The sequence below is a fragment of the Phodopus roborovskii genome, unplaced genomic scaffold (genome assembly GCF_943737965.1).
Source record: "Phodopus roborovskii unplaced genomic scaffold, PHOROB, whole genome shotgun sequence".
Taxonomy (NCBI): domain Eukaryota; kingdom Metazoa; phylum Chordata; class Mammalia; order Rodentia; family Cricetidae; genus Phodopus; species Phodopus roborovskii.
This window is the reverse complement of record NW_026126418.1, coordinates 70,077,563-70,102,945: the sequence shown is the minus strand read 5'-3', so window position 1 is coordinate 70,102,945 and position 25,383 is coordinate 70,077,563. Positions and strand designations below refer to the sequence as shown.

General features: G+C 45.1%; 1 protein-coding gene across 2 annotated transcripts in view; it reads left to right on the top strand.

Moving 5' to 3' along the window:
• Cfap77 (cilia and flagella associated protein 77) overlaps positions 1–25,383 on the top strand; it is a 138,348-nt gene that overhangs the window by 849 nt on the left and 112,116 nt on the right. The window lies entirely within an intron of this gene.

Sequence of the window (25,383 nt, the reverse complement as noted above, 5' to 3'; positions counted from 1 at the left end):
TAGTTGTCAAGGTAGTCATGGAGCAAATTTACTTTTCGCCACTAGAGGACAGTGTGTTTCTAAGAATGCTCTCAATTTTCCAGGTTGGGGTGTGGAGGGTGATGGGTGCGCTGATGGTAACCATGGATTCAGCTAGCAATCGCGAATTCTCTGACTCCAGGCATTGATTAAAACCTAGAATGGTGATGTTTGATCTCTCTCTCTCTCTCCCTTCTTTTCTTCTTGCCTTCTGTCTTTCCTTTTTCTTCCTTTCTTTTTCTTCCCTCTCCTCCCTCTTTCCCCTTTCTTCATTTCTCTCTTCTTTTATTTCCCTCTTCCCCCCCCCCAACTCCCTCCTGTCTTTTCTTCTTTTGTGAAGGAAACCTGGTTTTTCTTGACTGTGCTAGAACTGACTGCATTCTTTGACTCTTGGGGAAACATTGACCCTCCTGGACTTTTCTGGGCCTAATTAATGTTCCCAGGAGGACAATTAGATACAGTTTAGGGTGAAGCATCATCCTTAGCACTGGTCCCTCTGAGATGCCGCCACAGTGGAACAGATCCTTTGCTTACTTCTTGGAGAGCTGATTTATCAGGCACATGGGACAGACAGTTGGGATTCATTATCGTGGGCCAAGGACAGAATCAAGTACCACCTATCAGTGGCTGCTCTGATGTTCCATGATTGCTTTAATCAGTTGTCACTAGTGTGCAGCTCCTTCCCACTTAAATATGAGGTGAATTCACTTCCACAGTGAATTCTTTCTAAGTGACCCATGTATATGTATATTTGCATACATGTGAATTATACATGAATATATGTATAGACAACATGTTATATATAGTATACTATATGTTTAGCATTTGTACATAGATGTGTAAACTACAATGTGTGTAAATACTATATGTGAAACATCCAGCTCTTCCCCCTTTGCTTTCTCTCTCTGGCTATGTCAAAGACAGCATTTGGCCTGTAGGTGGCACCAGCTTAACAGCTTTCAGGATGAATTCCATCCTTGCTTCTGGAGCTGGAGTTTAGGAATGATCATTAAAAAAAAAAAAAAAAATACTGGTGATGATTGATCCACAATGGGGTTCTGTTTTCAGGCTGCCCTGGTCCCTGGTGATCACCACCTGCAGGGGCCATGTCCTGGTGGTCTTTGGTGACAGAGCCTGGGATGCTCTCATACAAGTGACAGCAGGGGGCAATCTCCCCCCCCCCCCACAATTCTGTCCTTGGTTTTTGAAGCACCGGTAGTGGTTAAGATGATGATGTTCACATTCAATATTTACCCTTTCCTGTAGGCTCTTCCATCAAAACCCAGCCTGCATAAAAGTTGACAGAGAGACAATGTTGTGCAGAGGAAGCTGGGCTGCCCCCTGTTGCAAAAGCTCTCTATAAATCAGGGCATGGGAAAATAGACGTCTGCAAGGCTTTTGACTTGAGGCTTTGCCAGATCTGGCTTAAAAGCCACGCCACTGAGTCCCAGCCCAGTTTTCTCCATGTAAAGAAAATTGGAATTCTGAAACATTGGGAGTTTGGACTTTAAAGAAAATGGAAATATTAAAAGTAGTTAAAAGAACATTAAAAAAATACAGTTTCATCATTTCTACTAGGCTTGATTTGTAGGTTCCTTTAGGTGGGTTGCTAGTTTTGCTGGCCCCGGTGTTGGGGTGAATATCTCCTCATAGTATGAGTGCACTTGGCTCTGATGTCTTTGGGGTTAATGGAAACTGAGTTGTATTTTAGCTGTGTCTCTTCTTGAGCCTGAAGAAGTGTGTCTCTATCACAGGAATACAGCACCCTGGAAATATTTATTTCACTACATGGGGAGGCTGTCACTCACATTGTTTCCCCTCATGGATAGATAAGTTCAGCATGCTTTTGTTTGTTTCTTTCCTTTTCTTCTCCTTTTTTTTTTTTTTTTCCTACTTCAAATGCAGCAGAAAAAATGCAGCCCTGGTATTTTCCACCCATGGAATTTGCCAGGACATATCTGCATCAGTTATTCAAAAACATGTCTTCAAGATGCCAAAGCAACCAGAGGAAAAGGGAAAACCTGAGATTTGCAAGCAGGTGTTTTATCTGTACACACTCACCAGCTGGTCACCTCACTGAAACCCAAGCAAACTGTTTGCTTAATGGCAGTTATCTGAGTCAAGATGGCATTTTATGCAACCACAAAAATAATATAAATAGTTTCTATTGGTAAGGGCTTCTCTATTGTCAAGTGATGTGAAGCCAGCCAGCTTTCCTTTCCGTGTGACTCTGTGGGAAGCATAAAATTAAATTGAGAAAGAACCTCACTTCACCCTGCTTAATTCTCATTTCCCCAGAATCCGGAGACTCAACATAGAATCCTGCCACAGTAGCCTTCCAGCCTCCTTCACAAAACCTGTCAGGGAGTACCTTCCCACCACGGCAACTTGGGCTGATATCCTGTCAATACAATTGCAGGGAGAGACTGTGCAGTTTGCTCCAATGACAGCTTTGAGTCTTCCATTGCCCGGGAGAGGCAGGTTGCTGTATAGGGCTGGGATTGATTGAATCCAGCACCCTCAGAAAGTAGAAATGATCAGGGCACCTGATTTTTTTCATAATTTATTACTGACTTTGTTTATTTTTTGTTTTTTTTTTTTGTTTTTTTTCCCTGTGGGGGTTTATGTCACAAATAAGAAGAGCATACATTTGTAAAATAAAGTAATAGAATCAAGCTGTTTGAGACTAGAAAGAAGTTTGCCGGCAACAAATGTATCACCTTTTGGGAGGCTTAGGGAGGCCTCCAAGCAGGGGAAGATGCTCATTCTGGGGTGCTACTGTGACCTGGTATCGGAAGTGGGAGGAGGCTCAGGGCTCCTGAATTACAACCTCATGTGGTTTTGGCCCCAAGCCATGACTAATTAATCCAGGGCAGCCCAGGGTGTCATATCCTGTAGAACAGGCAGTCGTAAGTGCTCACAAATGAATCTGACCCAGCATCATTCACTCAATGTCCCTGCAGAAGTGAGCAAGACAGATTTCTCAGTACTTCTTAAATGTTTGTTAGTCACCGAGGGCCAGCCTAAGCTGGGGTGGGGGGGCATAGAAACAAGTTCAGAACTCACACTCTGCCCAAAGGGACTTGACCATTTAGGGTTTACCTGGAGAGATACACAAGCACACAGAATTATATACAGATATATAGGCACACACAGATGGAAATATGAACATACACACACAGACACAAAAACACAGGCACACATACAAAATAAGTCAGCAATGTCACAGGTCACCTCCTCTGACTTTTCCAGTGAACTACAAGCCCAGGGCACTCAGTTTGGAGGAGAGGGCCTAACTAGGCTCCTGTCAGGGGTGGGAAGCCTGAAAAGCCAGCCTCTGTGCAAAGTGGTTCCACTGTTCCTTGGATACCAAGCATTAGGGCCCTTCATGTCAACTCAAGTTCTAGTTCATAAGACTCAGAGCTGCACTGAGTTGTTATCATTATCAGCATGAGGGAGAGTTTATCCAGAGCAAGTATGTTCAAATTGGATGCTCTACAAAGCCAGGCAAGCACACCATGCCCACTAATAGCCTAACGTCTCTAATAAATATTAATGCTGGCGAATATAAACACGGAGACAGAGATGGGCATTAGGAAGGCAGGCTGTCCAAAGCCGGTTGCACAAAGATACCAATGTTTTCATTACATGGTGGGAAAATATTGTGTGTGGTTTGTCTGCTGAAGAGAATATGGCTGTGATCGCTCAGATCCTTTACATTCAATTACAGTGTAATAGGAGGAAATGAAATGGTAGTGAGGAATTAAAAACCATCCTGTGTTTCAGTCTGGGCCAGATGCACTGCTGTGGGTTTATCCAGCCTCATTCTCTCAGTCCCCTCTTCCTCCTCCCCCTCCTTTCCCTCACCTTCTCCCTTCTCCCTCCTCTCCTCTCCTCTTCCCCCTCCCCTTCCCTCCCTCTTTCCCTCCTCCCCCTCTTTCTCTTCCTCCCTCTCCCTTCTCTCCCTCTTCCTCATTCTTCCTGTGTATGTGTGTGCCTGTGTGTGTGTGCACAACTGCATGTGTATGTGTGTTTGTGTACACCTGTGTTCATTTTGTGTTTGTGTATGTGTGGAAAGGACAGAGATCAACCTCAGGTGTTGTTTTTCAGAAGCCATCCACCTTGGTTTTCATCTCATTAGCCTGGAACTCATCAAGTAGGCTAGGCCAGCTGGTCAGGGAGCCCCAGGGATCCACCCATCTCCACCTCCCAAGAGCTGGGATTATAAGCAAGAGCCACCTTGTCCAGACTTTTTTTTTTTTTTTTTTTTTTTTTTTTAATGGCTGTTCCTTTTCTCCATTTAAATCAAAGCCTCTCTCTGGCTAATGGCCAGCCTCATCCTTCAGGGGGCAGCAGATAAAGCGGTGAACAAATCCCACTGCCCAGATCTGTGGCCATTCCAGAGAGAAGAGCTGCCCCCTGCATTGGCTTCTCACTGCAGTCCCCAGAAGAGCCTAGCTGCAGGGCCACCTTCCTCTTTTGTCTCTTAGCACAAGGGGGTGCATGAATGAAGACCAGACCTCAGAACTGGGATTCTTCCTACTGAATCCAGCCAACCTCTGATCATGTAACCCTCAGAACATGGCTGGAGCTTGAAGGGCAGGCTGTTCCTTAAGGAAGAACTCTGAGAACTTGGTGGATGAGTTAGCAGTCATTCCCATACCTTTCAGAACATTCTGGATACAGTGCTGATTGCTATGTAAGTCAGGCTTTTTTGTCTTTTATTTCTTTGTGTGGTGATCAGAGGGTACCTCTCAGAGCCAGTTCTGTCTTTCCTCTGTGTGGGTTTCAGGGATAGAACTCAGGTCATCATGGTTGCATACTAAATTCTCTTTTTAAGAATGTGCATTGATATTTTGCCTGCATATGTGTCTGTGCGATGGTTGTTGGATCCCATAGAACTGGAGTTACAGACAGTTGTAAATTTCCATGTGGGTTCTGGGAATTGAACCCAGGTCCTCTAGAAGAGCAGTCAATGTTCTTAACCATGGAGCAATCTCTCCAGCCCCACAAAGTAAGTTCTTTAACCAGCTGATCCATCTCGCTGGCTTCAAACCCTGTTTTCTATTGCAGTGTTTTCAACCCATTCTAGGGGTTCCAGAGGCTTTGGAGATCTCATAAAAGCATTGATCCTATTTTTAAAAATGCATCTATACTGGGAGTGTCATGCTGTACCTAGTGCATGTGAATCCCTACACTCCACCCCCACCCAGTAACACAAAATAGATACTAGTCAGTTACTCAACGTATCCTTATATATGCCTTTATGGCAGCAGAGGGCACCAGATCTCATTACAGACGTTTGTGAGCCACCATATGGTTTCTGGGAACTGAACTCAGGACCTGTGGAAGAGCAGTCAGTGCTCTTAACCTCTGAGCCATCTCTCCAGCCCCACATCCTTGTTTTAAAGGCTTAAGAAGAAGACAAATATCATTAAATGCATACAACATGAAACCCTCACATGGACTCACCAAACTGTAGCTGCACTTTGAGGCTAGTTCTAGATTGTTAGCTTTGCATTCCTGTTTGGGAGACTTGCAAATGTGTCTCACCTAGGGAAGATTGGGCCTGTCCCTGCAATTCTTGCAGGAAAGTGCCAAAGTGCCACAGAACTCTGTCCTTGCCATGAGACCTGGATGTGTTAAGCCCAACAATGGGCTTGCTGGACACCTTCAGGGTGTCGGACAAAACTAAGGGGAGCATAGCACCAAAAATGTGCAGCCTCCCCCAGGTTTTAACAAACACAGTTACTGTGCTGGACCTCTCATTGTTTGCTGCAAACAAGCAAGTGCCACAGGAACTAACCTTCCAAGCAACTGCTGACCGCTGGCTGCAATTCTTTAAACACAGATGTTCTCTGGTTCCTCTTTCATGTTTTTCCAGCAATGCAAATGAGGACACAATTCAGACTTGGTTGGCAGGTATGAAACTGCAGCTCTCTTATGGAGAGAAAGGCCAGCAGAGTGGTTCTGGGACCAATAGATCCCAGTCACTTGTTTGTTCTGCTGCCCGGGGCTGGGATGGTTGTCTTCCAGACTCAGTTTCTTTGGTCAGTGAAGAGTTGGTACCTGGTCATGGGAGAGTAATGAGGATTCCATGGGGGTCACTAGGCTGTGGCTAACCATGGGATCCCCCAGAGGGCATTTTAAAAGCAAGTGCTTTTGTTTCCTATACTCCTCATTACAAATACTTTTGTTCCTTAAGGCAATCCTTGTATTCGCAGCTATTGATATTGGGTGAATGTTAAGGGCTGGAGAGAAGGCTCAGCAGTTAAGAAAGAACACTTACTGGGAACTTGTAGAGGACCAAGGTTCGGTTCCTAGCACCCATGTGGGGTGTCTTAGAATCACCTGTACCTCTAATTCCAAGGGGTCTAACTTCCTCTTCTGATCTCCTCAGGCACCTGCATATATGTGGTACACATAAACTCACATATTCATCCTTTTTTTAAATCTAAAAATAATGCTGAGTCTAAACATAGTGAGCTTACACTGAGACATGTTAACCAAGTGCTCATGCTTGTCCAGGGTGTGCTGTAATTGAGCCACACTGTCACTCAACCCAAACTTTTTTACCCTGCCACTCTAAAGACAGCATACTCTTGTTAAGCTAGATGAAAAGCACTTCTGGGGCTTAACCCTACCCATGTGTCCAGGTTCTAATGAAGACTGTTGTAAATGGGATGCTACATCATAGGAAATATGAAAACATTTGAATGACTTTGATTGCTCTAAACTGAAGGGGGGGGCAGTTTTACATACTTTGGAGATCAATGGACTCTAAGGAACTTACTTCTAGAAGCACTGTCTTTGGTTAGTGATGCTGAGGAGGAGGTGCTGCAGGCCCCTCCTTAGTGAACAGAGGTCATGGATGCAGTTCAATTTGTCATAATGTGAAACCAGTCCCTCCCAACTGCAACAAGGAATCAGTCTCCAAATGTTGACATTTTTGAGGCTGAGAGACTATGGACTAGAAGCCATAAACAAAAGAAAGATTGTCTGTGGCTCACCACAGCCTCTTGAAACCCTAATATAAACTCATGGAAACCAAACAGTTGGTCTGAATTGCTTCTCTGGTCTCTTGCTTCTGTCTCTCTTCCCTGATGGCCTATGCTGTTTTAAGTCCCTCTTTTAATCTGTTTGCTTCCTCTTAGTGATGTTTGTCTCAATCCCTGCCCACATTGCAATTTAAGAAAAAAATTTTTTCCAGCCATCTTATGGCATGGCTCAATAACTCATTAAGTAAACTCATTAGCAGAGAGACCGGTTTGTTGAGCAATCACTGGCTGGTATGTGAGCTTTGTGTCCCTTCCCTACAAACTTCCAAGTCTTGTTTCACTCTGCATGAACTAAGTTAAGTTTTTAAATGTAGGATTGATGCAGTGTAGAAAGACTAAGCTCATAGTGGGCCAGCACCCCATGGCAGACTTCACAATTTCTCTGTGGCACTAAATACCACATTTCAGGGAAGCAGGAACAAGCTTTAGAAGGAAGACAGCTGTAATGGTCCACCCAATAATTTAAAGGCACACCAGGGATGGGTCAAGAAACAGACACGGGTCAATGAGCCCAGAGTTCAGCACAGGCAACACCCAGAAGGGGAAGGGTCCATCAAAAGGATTTTAGAAAATACATAATGACTCAAAAAGAAGGAGTTTTAATCTTTTATGGGAACCAAACAATATAATGTAGGAGGCCAGTGAACTCAGAAGCATACAAGCCAAATTGTCTTTGTGTTGGCCAGCAGCACCCTTTGTGTTTTATCTAAGAGAATAAAAGCACACCCTTAGAAGCTCTTTGATTTCAAGGTATAGGTGGCCACACTGCTGCCAGGTGGCTGGCCATTTGCATGTGACCATAGAGCATCATCTAAACTGAACCACTGCACCAGAGAAAAAGTCACAGTTTGCAGATGCTTGAATGTTACAGCCCGTCATAATGTTGGGCATGCAGAGAGGCTGTGGCATTTCTTTCTTTCTTTTTTTTTTTTTTTTTTTTTTTTTTTTTTCCAAAACAGAGTTTCTCTGTGGCTTTGGAGGCTGTCCTAGAACTAGCTCAATAGACCAGGCTGGCCTCGAACTCACAGAGATCTACCTGTCTCTGCCTCCCAAGTACTGAGATTAAAGGCATGCACAACCTATGCCATCTTATGGCATGGCTCATAAGGCATTTCTAGTGAGGGAATAGAAAGTTTGCCATTGGCTTCATCAGTTCATTTTAGTGGACCAGAATAAATTAGGTCATGTCATCACCCTAAGATGACATTGCTTGAATTTTGTAGAATTGCATTTCTGTTTTCCCTCTGCCTCCTAGCAGATCTTTTAAGAATATGGAAGCTGAGGGTTGAAGTATACTCAAGGTTTGAACACTTGTCTAGCTGGTGAAATACTGGGTTCTACTCCTAGCACTGCAAAAATAAACAAAACAACACAACAACAGAGGTTAGCTTTGGTTGTTTGGTGTGGTTATGGTAGGCATTTGAAATTCCATTGAGCATATCAGTGAGTGAGCAAATGTTTATCATCCTGTGATGGGGAGGCATGGCTGGAAACACAGGGGATTTAAAGATTTGTGTTCAGTGGACTAATGATCTTGACTGGGGAATCACCAATCTTTGAAGGTTGGAACCAAGTTACTGAGAGTAGAAGGAGAGGAGAGGGAGGTCAAGGCACCACATTCAGAAGTTGACTGTACAGCTGGGCTGTAGTTGCCAAGTGAGTTGGACTTGCCTTGGGTATGGGTGGGGGAGAGGCATCTGGAGAGAGGCTCTGATTCTGTGAGTGCTATGAAGGGAGCTGTAGAAAAATGACACTTTCATTCATTCGCTGCTTTAGGCAACAAACACTTCCTTTCTAAGCATGCCTTATGCATCGAGTGCAGGGCTGGGTACCGATCTAGGCATTGCTCTCATGGAGCTCACAACCCAGTAAGCAGAAGACAGACAAGAAACAACAACAAAGGCTTAGGAGATATAGTAGTGGCAGTCAGGATGGGATGGGGTCCCTGCTGAGGGTTGTGGGCAGAGGAAGGACAGGCAAGGTCTTGCAGGAAGATCAGAAGGTGTGTGCAGGGAGCCAGAGAGGAGAAACAGAATCAGATTGTGAAGCTGTGAAGCGGACGTTTTAGAATCTCTCTTTTTGAGATGGCCTCATGTAGCCAAGACCGGCCTCGAACTCACTATGTAGTCTAGGATGGCTCTGAATTTCTGATTCTCTTGTCTCCAATTCCTGAGTGTTAGATTACCAGCATGTGCTGCAAAGTTTGTTTTTCTCTGGGTGGGGATTGAACTTGGGGCATTGTGCATGCTAGGCAAGCACTTCACAAAGTGAGCTACATTGTCAAAATACAAAATGCTGGATAGCTCCAGAAACCATGTTCAAGAGTTTGGAAGAGGCCCTGTGCTAGCGAGTGAGCCTGAAGCTGGTACTTCTTAGTCACCTGGTTAGTCAATGTTTGACTCAGGGAGAAAAGTATTCCAGAAGAGGGGATAGTTTGTATGGTGTGGTGGAGGGGAGGGTGCACTGGCTAGCTACACTTGAGAGTCCTTCATCCCTCTCCTGGCTACGTGTCATTCATTTATGCATTCATGCATTCATTTACTAAGTGTCATGCGGTCCTCTGAATTAGGTGTGCCCAGCCCTGGAACCACAGTGATGACCTCATGGTCTACCTGGCACATCTCTCAAGTCCTTCAGTCTTGTTTCCTGGACCCTGAATTCCTCCTTCCCTTGCAGCCACCTTGAGTTCACACTAACTCTGCACACTCAGCCACTTGCCTAATGTTATATTATACTAAATATCTGTGCCTAGCTGTCTGTCCACCAGGATTACCTCATGGGGCAAGGTAGCCTTTGTCCCTACAGCAGACAGGCCTTGGAGAGGCTTCGAAGAACAGTCAGTACTCTCCAGGGTAAGGTTGCCAAGGGATCTGCTACCAGAGGCTAGACCCACTTCTAGGCTTTTAAGCCTGGCCTTTTCAGAAGAGTGGAGTGTTAGTGTTGTGTTTGGTAGCTGCTGAGAGCAGGTTCCAGGTGAAGTAAGAGGTTTTGTGGAAGCAGATTCAGGGATAATCTGGAGAAGGATGGCAGGGTGGCCACCGTGAGCCCCTGGGGACAGGAATAGCTAAGATGAGGCTGGGTAGGAAGTTTGGCCTGGAAAGACTTGAAGAGCCTAAAGCTAAGGAATAAAGGGCACAGACTGCAAAGGCTCCAGAGCCATGTCCAGAAGTCAACAGCTGTCCCAGCCACTGTGTCTTACTCCTGCAACTAGGGACAGACAGAGGTGTTGTGCACATGTGCAGGTCATTGTGTGTGACTGCTGAAGTGGGTGTGTTGGTTGCATCCTGATCTCTTTTCAGGCTGGATGTTGAGAGCTAGATGATGGCAGGACATGTGCCTCACTGATGGTTTTGGGTCAGAATCTTGGGTTTGTTTACTTTTTGAAAATTCAACAAGCCCAAGTCTGAAATGCTCCGAATGTCACCAGCTGTTTAAGAGAACCTTCAGGAGAGGTTCTGAAGGTCCCTTTGGGCTGAGTGCTGTGGTTGCTTCCAAAAGCTTTATAAACTGTCACTGAAGATTTTGCTTGCTCTGGAGGCACCAGCAGGCATAAACTCAGAGACTTAAGTAAATCTTTTAGGAACTCAAGGAAAGCAAGCAACTGCCCTGAGTTCCTGAGGACCCCAGGCCTTCTTCAGCAGCCCTGGGTTTGACTTCTTCCAGAGTGAGAATTCGAGGAAGAGGCTGAGCCCAGAGCCTTGCACTCTTGACTGGAGACCCATCGGATCTGCTGATCCCCCAGTAGAATACTCCATGCCGAGACAAATGGGCCTTCTGACAACAACCATAAAAGATGGCAGTGCTACTGTTCCCAGTTTACAGCTATGAAGATGAGGCCTTGAGTTTACACAACTTGCTTGAAGTCAGCCAGAGGAACCAGCCGAGCCAAGCAGGGACTCCGAAGTGCCAGGTCACAGCCAATGTACAAACCAAATCAGAAGTATGTAGTGACAGCAATGGCTGCCATTCATCAAGAGCCTCTCAAGTGTCAAGCCATCCCTCCCTCCCTCCCTCCTTCCCTCTTTTCCATCCTTCTTACCTGCCGTGCTTATAAAGACTTTGAGGAGTACCACCAAGGGCTGTTAGGTGGTGCGATGGATAAAAGTGCTTGCCACCAAGCCTGACAGCTTGAGTTCAATCCCTAAGTCTCACATGATAGAAAGAGGGGATTGATTCCCTCAAGTTGTCTCTGACACTCATACACATGCATGTTCTGCACATGTACACACGCACGCACGCGCGCGCGCGCGCACACACACACACACACACACACACACACACAGAGAGAGCTATCAAAGGTAGACTACTAACACAATCCTAGCATCTCTTGCCCAGGTGCTGCCCACTGCTGCCTTCTTTATGTATGTGCCCCATCCAAATGCACCTAAACTCATGGCCTTCCCTCTTTTTTCCTTGTTTATACATGCTGGGGACAGAGTTCAGGGTGTCCCCATGCTATGTAAGTGTTCTACTACTGAACTGCACATGGACCTCCTCAGTACCATATTTTTCATATATATCTCAGCTCTGTGAGGTTCTCAAGGTTACACAGAGGGCAAATAGCAGGGTTAGCATTTGTAGCTAGAATGAGTTCATAGCCTGTCAGGTGATGAGTGTTACTCCCTGCTACCTGAGAAGACAACTTTGTCCTGATGGGACAGAAGGATCCAGCAGGTCTATCTATGTCATCTATGTCTGCATCTGTCTACAGAGGCAGGCTCATCTATGGAGGTCTTATCTGTTCTCATAAGAGTTAGATCTGGCTGGGCAGATAAGCAGGACCAACACAGATGGATTTTGAGGTGACTGCACAGGGATGCAAGAGTTAGGAAGAGGGAGAAGGCTAGTACCTGGGCAGGGGCATCCAGAGGGACTCAGAAGATGGCTGAGAGGTCAGTTGTTTCCCATAGGAAATGTGGCCAGACCAGAGGAGAAGCATGAAATGAATGTAGACACCCTGGGAAGGGAGACATGCATGCCATAACAAAGGCACCAGAGGGCAGTCATTTGGGCAAAGGACAGTGGGATCATGTCAGAACATCTTCAGAATATGTACTGGAGTGACACCATTCATATTTTAAGAGGCGTTACCAAAAACAGCATGGCTTTTTTGTTTCCCAGGAAAGCCTGGGCCTGCAGGTCATTTGAAGAGTTTGTATCTGCTGGCCCCAGAGCTGGGATGTGTCTAGCCACAGCTCTATCCAGACCTCTGGGAATGGCCTCACCCTTTCACAAAGAGATGGTGCCCTGCCTCTTCTTCCCCACACATGGTCCCTTCTTCCCTCTACCTCCCTAATCAGAGAAAGCAAATTGTTATCAGATTAGTCTCAGCAATGAAAAGCGGGTGCTGGCCCTTGCCATTAGTTTCCATTTAGATAGACTGGGCCGGGCCACACAATAGGCATCAAAGTCTGTCTCTGGGCAGCGGGAGGGATTAATTTCTTTAACCAACAGGCCTGATCTGGCCTAACTCATTACCCTGCCTTGTCAGTGTGGATGTTCGATGCGATTGAAGATTATACCATTTAGGCCTCTCCCTTGTCTTCTGTGCAAACCGTGGCTATTGAATTGCACATTCTTTCGAAGCTCCCCCATCAATACTCAGGCAGCCTGAGGTTCTAATTCTGCTTCATTTAAACTTCATCAACTTTTCCAATCAAGTGGAAGGATCCGAAATAGGTTCTGTATGCGGAAAGGCACGATCCTTTTGTCAGATAAATTTATTCCGGCTTTTCCCCTCCCTGGTTCTCTTTCTCTCTCCAGCCTCGCTCCCCAATCCCTTCTCAGCACTCTCCCCTCCCCTTATCCCCAGGATGAAAATGAGATTACAGTATTTAAATGACTATGGTAATCAACCTGGGGACCCTGAGCTGAGATTGAGGTTAATTTTTCTTAGCAGAACAAAGAAGCGTGATGCCTTTGGGGACTCGGAGGTACAATCTGGGGTTCTTGCTTGTGGCTTTTTTTCCCTCTGAAATTGCAGTTTTAGGAGTCTTTTCTTGTTACTAACTAGACACCGAATGTGATTTTTTTTTTTTTTTAAAGGCAACAGCCCCTAAGAGAACAGAAATGTAATTTTAGGATGATAAACAGATAACAGCCTTCAATCAACAATTTTAATAGGGGGAAAGTCACTGACATGAGGTGAGCACAAGCCTGATGAAAGGGTGATTCTTTACCTTGTTTATTTTTAAATACACAAAGCATAATCTCCCACAGTGTTAGAACTCATACTGGGCACCTGCAAACTTTTGAATGAAGAACGTTGTCACTTGGGTGATCTCCCTGGCAGCTTTTACTACTGTAAAAGTTGAGATTTTTGTCATGTTTTGGCTAATTAGAAGTGGAGTCATTATATCATTGAAAAGTCTACGTGAAAGTGGCTTGTTCTGTTGTTACCTGGAACCATCCAAAGCTGGTCAGTCACTCTGCAAAGGACCCCCTCCTCCCCTCAGCTTCTAAATCTGTGTATTCCTTTGTCTCCCCTTGCTACCTTGTCATAGCTGTTTTACATGCTTGCCAGCCAATGTTATCTTTTATTTGTGTCAGGAGAAAGGATTGTGACAAGTTCTGTGTACAACGCTCATTTGGCAAGGGAGATTCTTCATAGGGCTTTTGAGTTGGGAAATGAAACTGTCTTTCAGTGCATTGAGCTACATCGTTTCTGGACAGATTCACTACGAGAGAGTATCTCGGAACTTTATATCCTGGAACAGTCCTGAAAAGTCTTAATGAGTTTTTGTAAAAAGTAGGATTAGGTTTCAACGCAAGCCTAGTTGAGGGAAGGTGGGAAACAGCTATAATGGCTTCAAGTGGGGAATGCCTGAAATATAGCTCCCTCTCGGCTCTCCACAAGTTGTCTTGGCTGGAATAAATTGTTGCTCTTCTGTATAGTAATGACTTTTTTTCAGGCCCTTTAAACTGTGGTTGACTTCCTGACAGTCATCTACATTTGCAAAGCAAAATATTTAATAACTACCATCCTTTCCACAACTGTGTTTGATCAAGTGGTTCCCCTCACCTCCACCCCATCCCTGCTCCCAACCTTCTGCAGCTCTCCCTATTTGCCGAAAAAGAAAAAAAATCTGCTCACCCTTTGTGCTACCAAATTCATTGGGGGCAGTGGTTTATGGTGACATTTTTCTTTCTTAAAGTAAATATTGACTCACCACGGGGAAATTAAAACTCCATTAGGCATCGCTACACTGTACAGAGGGCTCGTTGGAGCAGTCAAGCTGCTATTAATTGGTTTCTTCTTCGGGAATAATTCCAGGAGGGCAGAGGGAAAGGGGAAACAGGAGATGGATAGACCCATAATTTCTTAAAATGACACCATCTAAATCAGCAAAGGTGATCATTACATGGTTATTAATCTAAATAGAAACAAGGTGCTGGCTAGTAATGGGAAAATCCATCGATATAAAAAGCCTGCTGCAGAGTTATTTCCAGGCTTCAGAGAGTGCATTGGGGAATGCAGGTGGGCCAGCCTCACCGAGGGTTGGCCTTCTCAGAAGTGGCATCTCAGAGCCTCAGGCACCCAAGGTGCTTCTTTCTGTTGCAAGAATTTTTTCCTTCTCATGACGAGGTAGCAAGACCTCCTTTCACATTGTTTACTGTTCTTAAAAACAAAACAAAACAAAAACTTGTTTTTGTATGTATCTGTGTGGTGTGTGTTCTTCTGTGTATGTCTGCTTGCACATGTGTGAGTGTGCTAGTGGAGGCCAGATTGTGTGAGTGTGCTAGTGGAGGCCAGATGTTGGCCTTGGATGTCTTCCTCAATCACTCTCCATTATATTTACTGAGGTAGGGTCTAGCTAGTCTCCTAGTGTAGTTAGCTTCCCAGGAGTGCTGAAATCATAGGAGGCTGCCATACCAGCTCAGCATCTCTGTGGGTGCTGTAGATCCATACCCTCAGGTTTGTACAGCAAATACTAAACTGACTGGCTGTCTCTAAGTTTGAGCCATTGCCTTCTTGACTTTCCCACTTACCTCTGCCTGCTAGTGCCATGCCAGTCCCAAGCCCATTTGTACCCTTACAACTCCCTGGGCTCTCTGGCTACCATTAACAAAACAATCAGGAGCACCAGCTGCATGGGCAGGCCTTTAATCCCAGCACTCAGGAAGCAGAGGCAGATGGATCTCTATAAGTTTGAGGCCAGCCTGGTCTACAAGAGCTAGTTCCAGGACAGCCTCCAAAGCCACAGAGAAACCCTGTCTAGAAAAACAAAAAAACAAACAAAAAAAAAAAAAAAAAAAAAAAAAAAAAGGGGGGGGGACTGTATGGGAAGAGAAAGGGAGGCAGTTGGGGTGGAGAGGAGGCAATTGAGTTAGATAAGATCTTGTATAAAAATGTCATAATTCCAATATTTTGTTTAATTCATATACAGAAATTTAAAAAATTCTCTCACCATTTTATATCTAGTAATTTCCCCTCTCAGTCCTCAAGGCCCATGGCAAATTGTAAAAGAACAAATGGCTTAAGAAGACATTTAGGCAGTGGTGGTGCATATCTTTAACCCCAGCACCCAGAGAGGCAGAGGTAAGTGGATCTCTGTGAGTTCTAGGCCATCCAGAGTTATTTAGTGGGTTCCAGACCATCTGGGCAACATAGCGAGATCCTGTCTTAGAAGTGAGTAAATAAATAAATAAGCTGGAGAGATTGCTCAGTGTTTAAGGGCATGTGCTGTTCTTGCAGAGGACTCTGGGTTTCATGTGGGTATATAGCAGTTTACAACCAGTTTACAACTGGTCCAGGGGATCCAGTACCCTCTTCTGCCCTCTCTGAGAAGAACTTCATGCATGTGGTGTATGCTTATACAAATTAAATAAATAAATCTTCAGACATTGGTGGCTTCATGGTTCTGGTGGCCAGAGGGTCAGAGTCTCTGTTGACTCCTGGCCCACAGATGTTGAGAGTTAAGACTATAAAGAAAATACAGACACTGTGGATGACCCTGGTAGTGAGGTTCCTTCCAAGCATGGCAAGGAGAGACAAAAACAGGGCCATTTCATGTCCTTCCATAGTTCTGGGCCCTGAGACTGAGGCACACATGGTCCTGAGGCCTCTGGGACTTGGCGCCTCTAGGCCCTCCTGCATCTTCTACCAAGGAGGCTGTGGTAATGGTTTGTCATTTCCATTTATTTATTTAGACATGGTCCCATGTAGCTCAGGCTGGCTTTGAACTCCCTATGTAGCAGATGACCTTGAACTTCTCATCCTCCTGCCTCTACCTCCTGAGTGCTAGAATTCCGGAGGCGTGGCCACCATGCCTAGTTTACCTGGTGCTGAGAATGGAATCCACACTTAGTGAGTGCTAGGCAAATACTCTGCCAACTAACTACATCCTCAGGCCTTCCTTATACTTTAAATAAAATCTAGATTAATTATAATCGTTAATACAATGTAAATGCTAAGTAGGTAGTTGTTTAAGGCATAATGATAAGAAAAAGATGTCTATGCATGTTCACAGGAGGCCCTAATATTTTCTATCATCCAGTGGTTAAATAGAAGAGGCAGAGTTCATTCTCTTTCCAGCACTCCCTGTTGAAGGACTTTAACCTTGACACCACTATAAACCAGTTGTCATGAGCCAGTCACCTGCCAGTGAGCAGGCTGCTGACCCTACCTGATGTGGCATCTCTGCTTACCACTGTGCCCTCTAGGGCTTGAGGTGCCATTCCCCAGTCATCTTGTGAAAGCCATCTCAGAGTCCTCTCTTCTAGGTGTCTTTGGGCACCCCACCCTTAATCTAAGATGTTTTATGTCCCCCTGATATATGCAGCCATAATTTATAACATGGGATTCTCTTATTGCCTTCCCCATCACATTAAAAGTTTGCTTTTGGGGGTTCCTTGTCAGCAGAAACTGAGTCTTCTTGGTCTTGGCACCCCCAGTGCCCACAGTGCTTGGTATAAAGTAGGTGCTCAATAAATGCAGAATGAGTGAATAAACAGACAGTTTAATGAGTACCTGGGAAATTGCTTCTTAGTAAACAGTAGCATTGGCATTCCTACAAATGTCTAGATTTATTTTCAACTCAAACTTAAGGTCCTTTAAGACTTAAACATATGTTCTCTGTGAAGGAAGACATAGTCATCTCTGTATATAGGTGGATAGAAGCTATGCATTTGCATTTGACCTCACTGAGACACATATAATTCCATGCCATTGATGCACAATTCACACCAAGGACACTGCTCTTAACCACTCAGTGCCTGGGAGCAGTGGAGTTGTGTATAGGCAGGGGCTAGGCTTGCTAGCCGAATTTTTAACAAGGAAATCCAAGTAAGGACTTTGAAACCATGATCACGGTCACACATCAGACGCCTGTGCCTAAAAAGCCCAGGACACAAAAGGGGACTCAGGAGCATACATAGCTGGCTTCAAGCTAGACTGGGATCTTTAGTGGCAGGATATTGAGCTGTTTGATAAAGTCCAATATTGTGTGTTAATCAGACTTGAATGCCCAAAGAAAGAACCATGTTTGAAAGCGCTTAACATGGACTGGGAGGACCCCCTTGCTTCAGTTGCCTCCCAGGTGGTATCTTGGGCTATGATGCTCTGTCATTGTACTGATAAGCCGACAGGGTAATCCTGGGAACAGCAGGAGGGATGGCCACCAGTGCAGGACTTTTCAACTGGGCTAATTAAAACAATCCTTTCTCCCCCTGCTGAAGGCTCATGAGACAGAAAGTAAGTGGGCTAATGAAAATGTCTGTGCCATTCACCCACTTATCTATTCACTTAGTGTCGTAACTTCCATTTGGGGGGGTCCTGATAGAAAAATTTAAAAGATTTACTACAAGCCTGGTCCTCTTCGCCACTGCTCTGCACAGCACAAGCCACACACCAAGCCGATCACTAGTGACCCATGCTGTATCACCACTTGCCAATCACAGCCGTTGTGGGGTTTCTAGAAGAGCCCTTGTTCATACGGAACCAAATAAAAGTCATCTGGGTCCTTTTCAGCTATCCTCCTAGCCCAATTACTTTAGAAAGCACTGCTCTCTTCATGGGTGGCCCAGCAGATCCAGATGTTGCTTTACTGGAAGGACTCTGGTAAGACGGAAGACTCTTAAGCATTTGGTTCTGACAAGAAAGATGGCGAGGGTTCAGTTAATATGAATTTAACCACCTCTTTCAATCCTGTGAGTGGAATCCAGAGTCTTCTGTGTTTATTTCTACCCCTTACCTTGCCCTAAAATTCTGAGTGACTTCAGCTAATGATGTCATCACCACCGACTATGCACTGGACAAGGGAAAGAAACAAGGGGTGGATTTGTACATACACAACAACAACAACAAAAGAAGAAACTGTCATGAATTTGAAAGGGAGTAAGGGGACACAGGAAGAGTTTTGTAAAGAGGGGTGTGTGAATGCACCCAGCAAAACATAACCTAATTCACTTTATACCCTTGGTTTGACTTGGGAAAACACCTGCTGGCCCCAGTACGCCTGCCTCTAATGAGGTTTGAGTGTGGAATGTCCCCTAAAGGCCCATGTATCTGAGCACATAAGTCCCCAGCTGGTGGTGCTGTTTTGACAGATTGTGAAATGTTTAGGAGGTGGGGCCTTGCTGAAGGAAATGAGTCACTGAGGGCGGGCCTTGAGTTTTGATAGCCATCCTCATATTCTGCCCATTCTCCGACCCACTTCTTGCTACCCTATGCATCCCAACTGTGGCTGGGATGTGACCAGCTGCCTCGTGTTCCTGCTACTCTCCCTTCTTGAAGTTACTTCTTGTCAAGTGGTTGGTTATAGCAATAAGAAGAGTAACTAACATATACTCCAGACCCGGGAACACCCTGGTTCACTTGCAGAAGAACAGTACCAGGGCAATCTATACAAACCCACCCACCCCCCATCTTTACTTTGTCCAGTGAATAGTGGGTGGTGATGACCTTAGCTGACACCATCCAGGATTCTAGGGGGAGGTAAGGGATTGAAGTGAATACAGAAGACCCTGGGCTTTGTCCCTGGAGACAACTTTATCTCCCTCTCCCAGAAGCCATTAAAGGCCTGTAGCTCTTCATCTACCGGTGGGACTTTGTGAGATTTTTTTTTTTTTTTCTGTCATGATGACATGTCAACAGAAATTTACAACTGATAAAAATGCCAAGAGCAAGCCAGGTGGTGGCGGTGCATACCTTTAATCCCAGCCCCTTGTGGGAGGCAGAAGCAGGTAGATCGTGTGTGAGTTCCAGGACAGCCAGGGCTGTTACACAGAGACACCCTGTCTCAAAACACAAACAACCAAACAAAAACAAAAAAACACTACAAAAAAAAAAAAAAAAAAAAAAAAAAAGCCAAGAAAACTGACCATGTGGTGCCCAACCCTGACTGATACATCTACAATGCAGCCCTTACACTTAAGCCTCGGGGGACATTGCAGAAGAGGAAGAAAGATTCTGAGAGTCAGAGGAGCAGGATGTCTGCTGGGAAGCAGTGTTGATGTAGGAGGAAAGCCAGACCCATGAAATCTCAACAGTACATTCACCTAAAGAAGACAGCACCAGGAAAAGAACCTATAGAGATTCTTAAGCCTGCATCTTAAGCCCTGCACCCTGCAGGTGTATGGACTGCCTGTTGTCATAAACACCTCCTGGGGGTCTGGACCATTCTTTCTTAGCAAATATATCCAGTGGTTTTTTTTTTTTTTTTTTTTGCGACACAGCCCCTGTGTGTTCAGTTCAAAATAGCTGTTGAATGGTGGTCCAGCCTCCTTGATTTGAAATTTGCAGAGACCACTGTTTCCATCACTTTCTCTCTGAACCCCTCCACACTGCATCTGAAATACCAGGGGTGGTGGGATAGCCTACCTTTGTCTTTTCAAAGTGAACTGTTGAGAAGCAGGACCCCCCTCCACCTGCCATTTGCATATGGCTTCTTTGGGAGAATGGAGAAAGGTGGCTGTGGGCCTACATATTTCCATGCAGTTCTGCTCATTATTTACGCAGTCAAGGAGATATTTCAGTAGAAATGCGCTGGGCTCTGAGTGACAAGGTATCTCTCTGCAGTGCAGGGTTCAGGGAAATTGTAGTGAAGTTGACAGCTTTTTAACGTACAGCCGCTATTCCACTGAAATACAGTGTGTTTTTATTTTGAAAGTACAAGATGACCTATTTATTAGCTGTGATTCCAGCTGAGTTTACACGCTCAGAAACACAAAGGGAGACGAACAGCGTGTTTCTTTGGGGGGCCACAGATTTCCTCTCCTCTCTTCTCCCGCCGCAGAGAAGAAAACATCGAAAAATGGGTGTTCTGAATTGGAGTGGACGGCTTCTCCTTGAAATGACAGCTTACCTTGGAATCACGGGAAAAAGTTGCCAATTACCTTAATCAGCCATCTCCAGGAAACAACAAGAAGAGCTTAGTCGGCCTCCGTGGGAGGAGAGAGCGAGCAGGGACTTAGAGGGAGACAAACACCAGGTTCAAAAGCTCAGAGCATATTGGAAAGCTGCTGTTTGTTTTAAAAACGAGACTGGGAGTGGGGCAGTCTGTCATGCCTGGTGTTTGCTTCTTCAAGGGTAGACATCGGGCCTGGGACCATGGCTTACACACCCTGAGCCCTGTTAGAAATATGATATCTTAGCCCATATCCAGTAAAGCTTCAAGTGTAATCAAGAGCAGAGGCACTGGTCTAGCACCAGACTCCCTGCTTCTCACTGAGGTTTAATGGCACTAGGTGGGTGGTAGCCATTTACCTATTTGGCACCTACTTTACTAGGTCCTGGGAATTTCTAGGTACTAGGAACACAGGGAATAAGGCTAACAAAACCTGGGTCCTCTTCAGGGGGTCTGCAAACCTTCAGGGAAGCCACACAGTCAAGTGGGATCCTGGGGTGTGTGGGTGGTACTCGTCACCTGGACCGAGTGACATTAGTATCCTGGTGACATTTATGCAAAGAGGAAGCACAGCTGTGCTCTTGTGATCTATCCTGTATCATTTTGCAGTCACATAATCCTTATCTCATAGACTGCATTTGGATTTTGTTAGTTTGTTTGTCTGTTTTAGACAGGGTCTCACTGTAGAGACCAGGCTGACCTTGAATTCACAGACATCTATCTTCCTGCCTCTGCCTGCTGAGTGCAGGAATTAAAGGTGTTCACCACTGGAGCTAGGCTTCATGGTTATTTTATATAGAGGGGAAATCTTGCCCAGTTTTTAAAGAGGAAATGGAATTTACACACCACATAATTCATCATTTGTTTTGGGCTTCCTAGCTCAGCATGGGCAGTGGGCATCAATTCTTTCCTTCCCTTTTCTCTCTTTCTTAAAAAAAATTTTTTTTAGATGTACTTTATTTTTTTGTGTATGAGTATTTTACCTGCACGTGTGTCTGAGCACCATGTGTGTGCCAGGTGCTCTCCATGGTCTGCAGCAGGGACCAAATTCTTTGGAGCTGCAGTTATAGTTGTGAGCCATTGTGGGTGCTGGGAGACGAATTCAGGTCCTCTGCAAGAGCAGCCAGTGCTCAGAAGTGCTAAACCAGCTCTCCAGCCCTTTTTAAAATTTTATTCTTATATTTTTTACAATTCTGGGGGCTGATGAGATGGCTCAGCATGTGAAGGGGCTTGTCACCAAGCCCGATGACTGGTGTTCAATCTCTAGGACCTGTGTGGTGGGAGGTGAGTGACTCCTGAAAGTTGTCCTCTGACCTCCACATGTGTAGTGTCTTGTGCATGTGTGCACACACACACACATACACACAGAATAAATAGACATTTGAATTTTAGATATAACACCATTTATTTGTTCATTTGTCAATGGAATTCATACTTATTCAATTTTGTTTCAATTTAAAATAGCTGTGAGTCTCTCACATGTGAAACAGACTTTCTTGGTGAACCATCCTTTCAGGAAGCAGCAAGACTCAGTTTAGATTGCTGAATTGTCAACATGTTAGTTTTGTAATTTAGTTGTATGTGTGTAACAGTTTTCCCATGTTCACCCAAAACTCAGTAAACCAGTTTCTGAGAAGGGGAAACAGTGTGCTGTGAAATCAGAGTGTCACCTTGAAAACAGACCTCCAAGTGTCATGCATGAACTCCAAGACACACTTGAATAGCAGATATTGGCACTTGAGAACGGCACGTTTGGTTTGCAAAGCGTGCATTTTGTACCCATGTTGCTTCATGGAATCAGCAGCATCTCGGGCCTGATTGCCCATTTCATCCAATCAACTGTTGAGTTCATTCACCAGCCATTTATTGTCAATTTTGCACTGGGCTCTGGGGAGGTGGTAGTGGGCCTCCGGGGCCTTGGAAGCAGGTGCTCGGACACCCCAGAGATGAGAACTGAGCTCAGCCTGCCCCCTCCTTCAAAAACAGTCTTGTTGCTTCCTACCCGGGGGACCTTCCAGCACAGTGGAAAGCAAGTTTGCCAACGGAAGTCCTAGGCATTAGCAGATGCAATGGAGGGAGGTATTTGTGAGGATGAGGCATCAGATGGGGCTTTCCAGCCAAGCAAACCTAGAGCCACCTGCAACATTGCCAGGGAGACAAATGCCACATCTGGAAAGATGTGCATAATCCACAGCTTGTCATTTGGGCAGGAAGTACTCTGTCTCCTCTGGGACGCTGCCTAATTATGGGCTGGATCCTTGCCAGAAAAGAGAGTGAGCAGAGTAAAGAAGCAGACACACTCTGGACTCATCCGTGTCACAGCAAGCATGGGATCTGTTTCCAGGTTAGCATAGATTCTGAGAGGACTCAAGGTCAGGTTCAGGGGAGATGGTAAAATGGTGAGGGTGAGGCGCCCCGTGGGCTGGTTGAGGGCCTTGCCATGTTACCTGAAGTCTTGTAGATTCATGTCATTGAGGTGTCACTGCTGTCATTGCACGGGAAATACTATTCCTTAGCTTATTGACTTTACCCTCTTAAAATTGTTTGTGTGTGCTTGTGCATTTAGGTGAGTACGCATGTGTGTATGTGTGTAAGCCAGACCCCAACACTGGACATCTTTATTTTTTGAAACAGGATCTCTCACTGAACTGCATCTCACTGATTTGGCTAGGCTGGTTGGCCAGTGAGAACCAGGGACCTTCTCTGCTCCCTGCTGGGATTACAGGTGTGAGCTGCCTGTCTGACTTTTATTTGTTTGTTTGTTTGATTGATTGATTTGGTCACTGGGAATCCAAACTCAGATCTTCATGTTTATGGGAGAAGTACTTTACAGACTGCGCCAACTCCCTAGCTCACTTTAATTTAGTAAAATGCTCTTGACATAGAATCCTCTTTTTTTGACATGGTGGTGCATGCTTGTGTTTTCAGCCCTGGGGAGATAGAGGCAGGAGAATCCATAGTTCAAGGCCAGCCTGGACTGAAAGCATAGGCCAAAAAGAAATTAATTTCCATCTTATTCATTTTTCTATGTACAGTTATATGGCAGCAAATATGTTTATATGGTGTAGCCATCCCCACTGCACATCTCCAGAACTTTTTTGTAGCATGTATCAGAGTATCCTCCATCCTGCTGATCCAACTGATCCTCATCCAACTGATGAACAACAGTTAGTTGCCCTTACCTTCCTACTCCTGCCAACGATGGGTCCCTAGACAAGAGGGTCCAGGTTACTGGTTTCTTTTGAAAACACAACCTACAAAAGCTTTTGCCTGGTTCATCCCTTTTACCTACCCCTGTATTTTTGGGGTACTCTCAGGGGAGGAGGGGCTCTAGACACAGCTGGGGGCATCAGGCTCCATCCTGATCTTCTGACCTGGATGGCCTGTTGGTTGGATTAGGTTGGCCTTTGGCCATCATTCTCATTGTATCAACCTAGGTGTATGTGAGCAGAAATCTGTTAAAGCCTTCATTGTGCTCTCAGCTGTTGTGAATGTAGAAGGTGCCACCTATTAGGTAGACAAAAATGATGAAAAGCAAGCAGAGAAGAGATTCCTAAAAATTTAGGCACTGAGAAGACTGGAGGATGGCTCAGCAGTTAAAAATACTAGCTGTTCTTCCAGAGGACCTGGGTTCAATTCCCAGTGCCCACATGGCAGCTCACAGCTGTCTGTAACTAGTTTCAGGGGACCTGATGCCTTCTTGTGGCATTTGCATGCATCAGACATTCAAGAGGTGAACAGACATATGAATAAAACACTCATGCATACATACAAATTTTAGGCAGTTAGGAGTTGGCAAAGATAAGATGAGAGGGGCTGGAGAGAGAGCTCAGTGGGTCAGAATGCTGACACACATGAGGATCTGAGATTTTCGAGACAGAGTTTCTCTGTCTAGTCTTGGCTGTTCTGGAACTCACTCTGTAGCTCAGGCTGGCTCTGACTCAGAGATCCACTTGCCTATGCCTTCTGAGTGCTGGGATTAAAGGTGAATGCCACCGCCACCCAGTGAGGATCTAAGTTTTGATCCCAGCACCCACATAAAAATCCAGGCATGTGCCTGTAATACCATTGCTTGCTGCCAGCCTAACTCCAGGTTCAGTGAGAGATTTTGTCAAGAGTTTTACAGCAGGACACTGGACATTCTCTATTGCATTGCACACACACACATTACACAACATACATATGTACAACATGCATACACATACACAAACACATGCACACACAAAATTAAAAAGAAAAACATAACATGAGAGGCTGGGGAGATGGCTCAGTGGGTGAGAAAGCACAGACAGCTCAGGACTTCCTGTAACTCCAGCTCCAGGGGCTTTGACACCTTTTTCTGGGCTCAGGACTTAACATGCATATATCCCCACACCGACACACATGTAGTTCAGTGATGGAACACTTGCCTAACATGAATGAGGCCTTACATTCAATCTCCAGCACCACAAAACAAATGACAACAAAGGCAAGTGCCATATCATTAGCTGTAGCCAGCCACCAGCCATCCAGAACTCACCATTACACATAATTGAGATTTTATATCCTTTAACTAACATTGCTCTAGTTCCCACCTCTAATCCCTAGTTGTTGCCTTTTATTCTCTAATGTTATGAGTTTGGCCTTTTAAGATTCCACATTTCCTTTAATCCCAGCTCTCAGAAGGCACAGACAGGCAGATCTCTGTTGAGTTCAAGGCCAGCCTAGTTTACAGAGCAAGTTTTAGGACAGCTGGGGCTACACAGTGAAACCTCATCTCAAAAAAGAAAAAATTCCATTTTTAAGTTATATCATGTCTATCTTAGCTGTGTTTCCATTACTATGATAAAATATCCTGACAGAAGCAATTTTAATGGAGAAAGGGTCATTGCAGAGATGCCAAGAAGGAACTTGAAGCAGCTTGTCACATCATCCACATCAAGAGCAGAGAGAATGCATACTTGTTAGTGCTTAGCCTCTTC